General features: G+C 34.5%; 1 non-coding gene across 1 annotated transcript; it reads left to right on the top strand.

The window, feature by feature from the left end:
* Positions 1-379: 379 nt before the first annotated feature.
* On the top strand, positions 380-486 carry LOC138876598 (small nucleolar RNA R71). Its single transcript, XR_011401943.1, has one exon. It is a non-coding gene; the product is annotated as a small nucleolar RNA R71 (small nucleolar RNA).
* Positions 487-8,646: the final 8,160 nt, after the last annotated feature.

The raw sequence follows: 8,646 nt of genomic DNA on the forward strand, positions 1-8,646 counted from the left end.
GTAACCGATGACATTAACTTGTTCATCGGTTTGATTGGTTGCTTGACATTCATAGTTCTGGTGGTTTCCTCCGCACATGTCACAAGCCTCAGATTGGTTTGATTGTTATGGATTCACCTAAAAAGATTTAAACTTTTGTGTCAAAGAAACAATTTGTTGCGTTAGTGTAAAAGCATCAACCTGATTTACCGTAGCAGCCTTTTTAATGATTACACACTCAGATGGCCATTGGATAGCATTCTCAGAAATTTCATTCAATAGTTGCAATGCTTCCTCTGTGGTTTTGCCCATTACAGAACCTCCTGCAGCTGCATCTATCACATTTCTAGCAGAGGATTTTAGTCCGTGATAAAAAATATACAATTGCATATGTTCAGGAATGTCATGGTGTGGGCATTTTCTTAACATTACCTTTAATCTTTCCCAAGCTTGATAAACTGATTCAGTGTCAGTCTGCAAGAAATTAGATATGTCTTGTCTTAACTTTGTATTTTTAGCAGGGGAAAAATATTTGTTTAAAAACTTCTGAGTCATCTGGTCCCATGTCGTAATGGACCCTTGAGGCAAACTTCACAACCAAGTCTTGGCATCTCCTTTTAAAGAAAAAGGAAATAGCCTTAACTTGATAGCTTCAGGAGGTACTCCATTATACTTAGCAGTTTTTACAAGTTCTAGAAAATCAATTAAATGACTATGTGGGTTTTCACTTGTATCACCAGTGAAGATACAAGATTGTGAATTGTCTGAATCAGGCCGGTCCTGATTTCAAAGTTGTTGGCTGCCATTAGGGGCTTCCTGACACTGGATTCACAGTTGAAGCGAACAGGTCTAGCATAATCCTTAAGGATTCTGTTTGTTGGCCTTGGCGCCACTTCATCAAATTGCTCCTTTATATGGACTGATGGTGGGATCCCAAGTGGATTAATGCCCTCTGCTTCCTGGTTTTCCATTTCTTCACAAGTTGCTCCTTGAGAAGACGATATTTGTTTTTTCCTGCGCAATCAAAGATATCTTTCAATTTCAGGATCGTAATTAGCCAATTCTTTTATAGAAGAGCGGGTTATAAACTACTTAAATTTTGAAAGTAAAAAAAATAAGATTAATTTCTAGTATAGTACTAGTAATTAATAACTAAACTAAAGTAAATTTCAAATATAAATAGTTAGTGAAGAAAAACAAATACCATAATATTATGGATAATAATACTAGTAATTAGTCTTAGTAAAATAAAATAAAAATATAAAACAACGAAACTAACAAGTAAGCATTAGTAGTAATACTAACAATGAATTAAAATTGTATAGTATTGTTAATTATAAGCAAAAGTTGTACTAGTGAATAATAGTGATTAGTAAGAATAATATTGTAGAAGTGCTAATACTAACAATAACAATATAATATTACAGAAAAATAATTATAAATAAACAATGATAAGAAAATAATAATATGTAACAACAAACTATATTGAAAATTAAAAATAAAAATACGTCGAAGTACTGGCAATGAGAAAAAAAATTATATAAGAGGTGATAGTACTAATAATAATTACACTAAATATAATGAAGGAAAGCTAATGATAGCAATAATAGGAAGAAGTACTAATATATTTTTTTTCTTTTTAAAGTGTTGTTACAAAAAGAAAATGATAATATTAATATTACAGTAGTAGTTATAGTACTACTTAGTAATTAGTGATAATAGTAACAGATAAATAACAATAATAAGGTCTCAAATTAGTAACAAAATATTTAATCTGAAGTAGATGTACACTAATCCCCGGCAACGACGCCAAAAATTTGGCGAGGCCAATGTGTATAGGATTTTCTTGCTCGTGCTTTGTCAAATTTTAGTATAGTTTATGATATCGTCCCACAGAGATTGGAAAATCTATTCTACAGACTTATAATATTTTAGCTACTATTTAAGAGAATCAGATTGATTAAAAGTTTATGGAATTAAAACTTGTTAAATACTTAACAAAATCAAACAACTTTCGAAAGATTTATAATTTAAAAGAGTTGGGAATCGTTGAATTCACTTGATAATATATTATAATAAAATCTCACTTTCTACATGTATTTCTCTAAAGGATAATTGTTTATTGCTAATACAATTATATCTTATCTCATCAAGAATTAATCAACTAATAACACTCTGTGAGGTTATGTAATTAAGTGAGTTAAAACTGGTGACGTTTAAATCGAAATATCTTCTGGTTTGAATTGTGCTAATAGATAGTAAAATCTTCGTGAGAATATTTTTACTAAATCAATACTCCTGCGACTACAATTCCTCCGTGAGAATTAAAATTGAGGCAAGCAAGATTACCGACTTTTAATAATAGCTTCCTAATAATCACTTTCACTTCACTATTTTATTCAATAGTTACTATATATTAATTTTGCTCCGTGAGAATTACAAAATTAATATGAGAATAACTTAAAGATAAATACATAGAAGTGATAACAATGATTAGTTAAAAACTATTATTATAGCACAATATAAAATATAAATAGAAAGTTCCAATTCAAGAACGTATTAAAACTGAGATAGTATTATAATATATATATATATATATATATATATATATATATCAAGCTTCATCAACTATCCCAATAAAAAAAGATTACTCCATTATGCAGTAAGAAAAAACTGAGATAGTATTATAATATATATATATATCAAGCTTTATCAACTATCCCAACAAAAAAAGATTACTCCATTATGAAGTAAGAAAAAACTAATTTAGGAACAAAGAACTTATGAAGAAATATTATTCTTCTAAAAGAAAGACAACTAGTAGCAAATACTAAAGACAAAGAGAGAGACCAAAGATTAGTTTTCTCCCGTAAGACTCTATGTCTTCTTTCCAATATTCACTCTCTATTTATAGAGTTTTTTTGCCTAAGACTCTTCATAGTTGCAACTATGGAAATTGTAGTTGCAACTATGGCCTTATCAATTTCTTCCTTTTGCAGAGAAAGACTATATTTTCAACTATAGTTCTCTAGTTGCAACTATGTGATTTCCTTCATGATTCCCAATTGTTATCGTCGCAACTGTAATGGCCCGATCGGTTGTTTTGAATAAGTACAACCTCGTCTCCCCGTATACTGCTAAATTCATGCTTCATAGTTCTTATGTAACTTGTCGGGGAAATTGGTTCGGGTTCGGAAAGGTTTTTGAAAGGAATTGAGACACATAGTCCCCGAGGACAGAGCTTAAGTTGAATTAAATTGACCGGAAGGTGAAATATGAGTAAACGAATCCGGAATGGATTTTTGATGATTCTAATAGCTCTGTATGGTGATTTTGGATTTAGGAGCATGCCTGAAAAATTATTTGGAAGTTTGAAGTTTAATTGGGCTTGAAATGGCGAAAACGAGAAGTCGCAGTTTGGAAGTTTGACGGAGGGGTTGACTTTTTGAAATCGAGATCAAAATCCGACTCAAGAAGTTGAAATAGCTCCATTATGTCATTTATGACTTGTGTGCAAAATTTAGGGTCAATCGGACTTGATTTGATAGATTTCGGCGTCGTTTGTTGAATTTGAAAGTTTCTAAGTCCTTAGGCTTGAACCCGAGATGGATTTGGTGTTTTGGTATTGTTTTGAGTAATTCGAAGGCTCGACTAAATTTGTGTGATGTTATGGGATGTGTTGGTACAATTGGTTGAGGTCCCGGCGGCCTCGGATGAGTTTCAGAGTGAATTTTGAGCGAGTCTTGATATTTCGGAACTCTAGGATGGTTCTGGCACTTTTGGGAGTGCGTACCGCACCAAAAGTATGCATACCACAGAGGGGAGTGCGGACCGCACAAAATGGTGTGCGGCCGCACACCAAAAATGGTCCGCAGGATCACTGGTCCGATTTCGGAAGCTCATATCTTTTAATCTACAAGGAATTTGCGGATGATTAAAACATAAAAATTGTAGATATTTGAATCTAGTTTTCAGAAATATATTATAATATATATTTTGATATCTGTAGCGAAAGTTATGACCAAAATACCAAAGACTGTCACTGCAGTCAAATCCACCAGCATTCGATTTTGTGCGGTCAGCGGTGCTCCATCGTAGTCAGCGGTGCTCCATCGCGGTCAGCGGTCGATTTTGTGCGGTCAGCATTGGTGGAATCCGGGAGGTGAACTATAAATACGAGGTTTAGGATTTTATTTCATATTTTGACCTAGAGAGTTCGGATTTTGGTGATTTTTCGAAGGTTTTTCAAAAAATTCATCGGGGTAAGTGATTCTAACTCGGATTTGGCTAGAATACATGAATCTATTATTGAATTCATCTTTTGATTCGTGATTTGGGGTGAAAATTTGGAGAAAAATTATAAAAACTTCTAAATGAATTTTTGAGATCCGAAGAACAATCCAATGACGGAATTTGTTAAAGTTGGTATGGTTGAACTCGTATTGGAATGGGTGTTCGGATTTCATGAAAATCAAGTCAGGTTCCGAGAGGCGGGTCCTGCGTTGACTTTTGGTTGACTTTTTAATGTGAATTTTTAAGTCAATGTTTTATTATCTGGAATTATTTCCGATGTATTTTAATAAAGTTATACAATTAATTTGGATAGATTTGAGCCTATCGGAGGTCAACTCAAGCAAGAAGGCTATTTTGGAATATCGGCCTAACTTCAAAAAGGTAAGTAACGGTCTAACCTTAGCTTGAGGGATTAGGAGTTGTGTCATAATTGTTATGTGTTGTTTGTCGAGTACGATGTATAGGCATGGTGACGAGTATCTATACGTTGGTGTCAAGCATGCCCGTAAGTCTTATACTTTGATTAATGTGACTCTTATTTGACTTAACTGAAGAGTTTTGTCTCTCCTATTGTTATGATATATTTTCATAACTACTTGACTCGTGTTGATTTCCTTATTATTGACTTGTATATTGTGGGATCGTTGCTACGTGTTAGTTTTTCCGTTATTGAACTATTTCCTTTATGCCAGTATTCTTTTCTGTGGTTATTCCTTTGAGCTGGTTCTACCATTTTCTCGTGATTTACAGCCTCTGAGTTGATTTACTTATCTTACCTTGTATTATTGTCATTTGTTGTTGTTATATGTGTTGCGGTGATATTCGATCCTTCGGTTGTGATGTAACTGTTGATTCTGTTGGTTGCGTAGTGTATTTATTTTGGGACTGCGGATGTGGGATTCCAGTAGCTCCCCCTTGTTTGTTTACTTTGGGACTACGGGTTAGATTCCCAGGAGATCCCCCTGCATATTTACTTTGGGACTACAGGTTAGATTCCTGGAAGACCCCCCTGCACATTTACTTTGGGACTACGGGTTAGATTCCCGGGAGATCTCCCTGCACAGTTATATGGAACTACGGGAATGCACCGGTAGATTCCCCCAGTACTGGGTATTTACATTTGGGACTACGGATCTGAATTCCTAGTAGATCCCCGCGCATTATGAGTTGTACTACGGGACTGCACCCGGGAGATCCACTGGATATTTATATTTTAGGACTACAGGACAGTATCCTGGGAGATCCCTGGTTGTTATCTCTGTGATGAGTTGTACTCCTTCCATGATTATTTTGTCTCCATTATAATTGTTGTTATCAATTCAAGTGTTTTAATGGTTTAGATTCCTTTACGACTGTGATCCTTTGTGTGGGAATCCATAGTGTTGACAATACCTCGCCCTATTTATTTTATATATATTCAATACTTCAAATTTCAACAATTGTTACATTTTTAACTCAATTGATTTCTCAGCTAAATTTTCCTTAAACCGTTTGAGGTTGTACTTTACTTAAAAGGAACTTCTTCTATGCTTTGATTTATTGATTTCTCGTATTAAAGGTAATAATTCATTAGATATTGTACTTTAATTGAAAAGGGTATTTTCTATCAAATGATTTCTAAAAATAACCTCATCTTTTCTGGTTGATTTCCTAATTGGGTTGGGAGTTGTACTCTACTTTATGTTAAGTGAATGAGGCTCCTTGAATATTCTTAATTATATTGGGTTATGTAACCTATGAACTGTGTAATATGAGGATATTGTTGTTCAATATAAGACAGAAATATGTGGGCACGAGGTGCCGCGAAAATATGAAAGTGGGTTAAGACCAATATTATTTATGATTATGAAATGAGGCGTCACAAGGTGACCTTTACTCGAAAGAATTATATTCGAAAGATGCTTACTTGGAAGATACTTATTTGAAGGAAATATATTCGAAATATATTTATTGAAAAGCATATTATCTTAGAGATTATTACTTGAAGGATTTATAGGCGAAAGATTTGTATTTGAACGACTCGATTAATTGATTGTACTTGTATTTATTATTTGTTGAGAAGCATTTATGGTGTTCTTGTTGCCTGCTATTTATATCTCTGGTTGATCATTGTTGCCATTATTGTTATCTGCTTGCTATTATTTTGTACGCTATATTGTACAGGTTTATTTGGTAGTCTGGTCCTAGCCTTGTCACTACTTCACCGAGGTTAGTCTAGGCACTTACCAGCATATGTGGTCGGTTGTGCTGATACTACACTTCTGTACATTTTGTGTACAGATCCAAGTATTTGATCGATAGTAGTTGTTCGTTGCGGTGGAGACCCAAGGTAAACCTGCTGCAGCATTCGCGGTCCTCGGAGTCACCTTCAATTGTACTTATTTCCATATGTTCATTTTGTTCGGAACAGTGATGTATTTATTTTGTATAACTACTCTTAGAAAAGCTTATGACTTATACTACCGGTTTTGGGAATTGTAAATTGTTTAGAGAAATTTCATTTGAAGTTAATAAATATCAATGTTATTTTAGTAAATATTAGGCTTACCTAGTTTAGAGACTAGGTGCCATCACAACTCCTTCGGAGGGATTTTGGGTCTGCACGACCCAGATTTCCCACCCTCGGGAGTCGTGATGGAGCCTATTAGTGAAAGCTAGGCAAGACAACCAACTGAACTATTTACCTTATTTCCATTTTTAATCCGATAGCAGTTAAGAAACAACAATTAGATAATAACATAATTGAATAAGCGGAAGGCTGTATTGTAAAGTTTTAATAATATTGCTAATACCAATCCATAACAAATCTACCCAAGACTGGTGTCACAACTTCACAGACTGTCTAGGAGTACTACAAATAAAGGTCTAAAAGAAATAAATACAACACTATCCCTAGAAATACATGAAGGAAACATATGGAATAGTAGATAGAAGGAGACGCCAAGGCCTGCGGACGCTTGCAGGACTACCTCGGGTCATCTGATGCACAAGAAACATCAAATCTCACTGTGGTCTGAAGTCTACAGCACTGGGATCTATACAAAAGAGTACAGAGTGTAGTATCAGCACAATCGACCCCATGTGCTTGTAAGTGCCTAGCCTAACCTCGGCGAAGTAGTGACGAGGCTAGGACCAGACTACCAAATAAACATGTGCAGTTAAATCATATACAGCGGAAAAAGAAGAACAATAATGTGCAGTTAAGTATGGGAGGGGGTAAATCTCGAAGATATAATGCTTTTCAATAAACATATTTCGAATATATTTTCTTCAAATAAATATCTTTCAAATAAGCATCTTTCGAATATAATTTTTTCGAGTAAAGGTCACCTTGTGATGCCTCATTTCATAATCATAAATAATATAGGTCTAAGCCCACTTTCATATTTTTACGATACCTCGTGCCCATATTTATATCACAATCGCACGGACAACTCACGCGCCATTAAATAAAACCATAATATTTTCCCCAGCACCATGTGCCCACATATTTCTTTCTCACATTGCACAACAATATTCTCATGTTACTCAGTTCATAGGTTCCATAACCCGATACAATTAAGAATATTCAAGGAGCCTCATTTATTTAACATAATTAGAGTACAACTTCTAAACCGATTAGGAACTCAGCAAGAAAAGATGAAGTTACTTTCAGAAATCATTTAAATAAATAAATTACCATTTTCAATTAAAGTACAACATCAAATGAAATATTACCTTTAACGAGGAATTTAATAAATTAACTTAGTAGAAATTCCTTCTTAAGTAAAATACAACCTCAACGTTTTAAGGAAATTTGATTGATGAACTAATTGAGTTAAAAATGTAACAATTATTGAAATTTGAAGTATTGAAATACATGTATAAAAATACGGCGATGTATTGTAAACACTATTGATTCCAACACAAAGGATCACAGCAGTAAAGGAATCTAAACAGTTAAAACACTTGAATTGGTAACAACAAATACAACAGAGACAAAATAATTACAGAAGGAGTACAGCTCAACAAAGAGGTAACAACTGGGGATCTCCCAGGATACCGTCCTGTAGTCCCAAACATAAATACTCGGGGATCTCTCAGTATCTTCCGTATATGAGCTAGGGATCTCTTGTTATCCCGAGGATCTCTTAGTAACCTCAATATAAGTCCCGAGGATCTCTTGGTATCCTCAATATAGATGCTAGGGATCTCTTGGTATCCCGAGGATCTCTTGGTATCCTCAATACAAATGCTAGGGATCTCTTGGTATCCCGAGGATCTCTTGGTATCCTCAATATAAATGTAGGAGGATCTCCTGGGATATTGTCCCGTAGTCCCAAAGTAAACACAAAGCAGCAACACGAAGGAATACTCAAAACAATCCAACAACCC

This window comes from Nicotiana sylvestris, chromosome 8, assembly GCF_000393655.2.
Source record: "Nicotiana sylvestris chromosome 8, ASM39365v2, whole genome shotgun sequence".
NCBI lineage: Eukaryota > Viridiplantae > Streptophyta > Magnoliopsida > Solanales > Solanaceae > Nicotiana > Nicotiana sylvestris.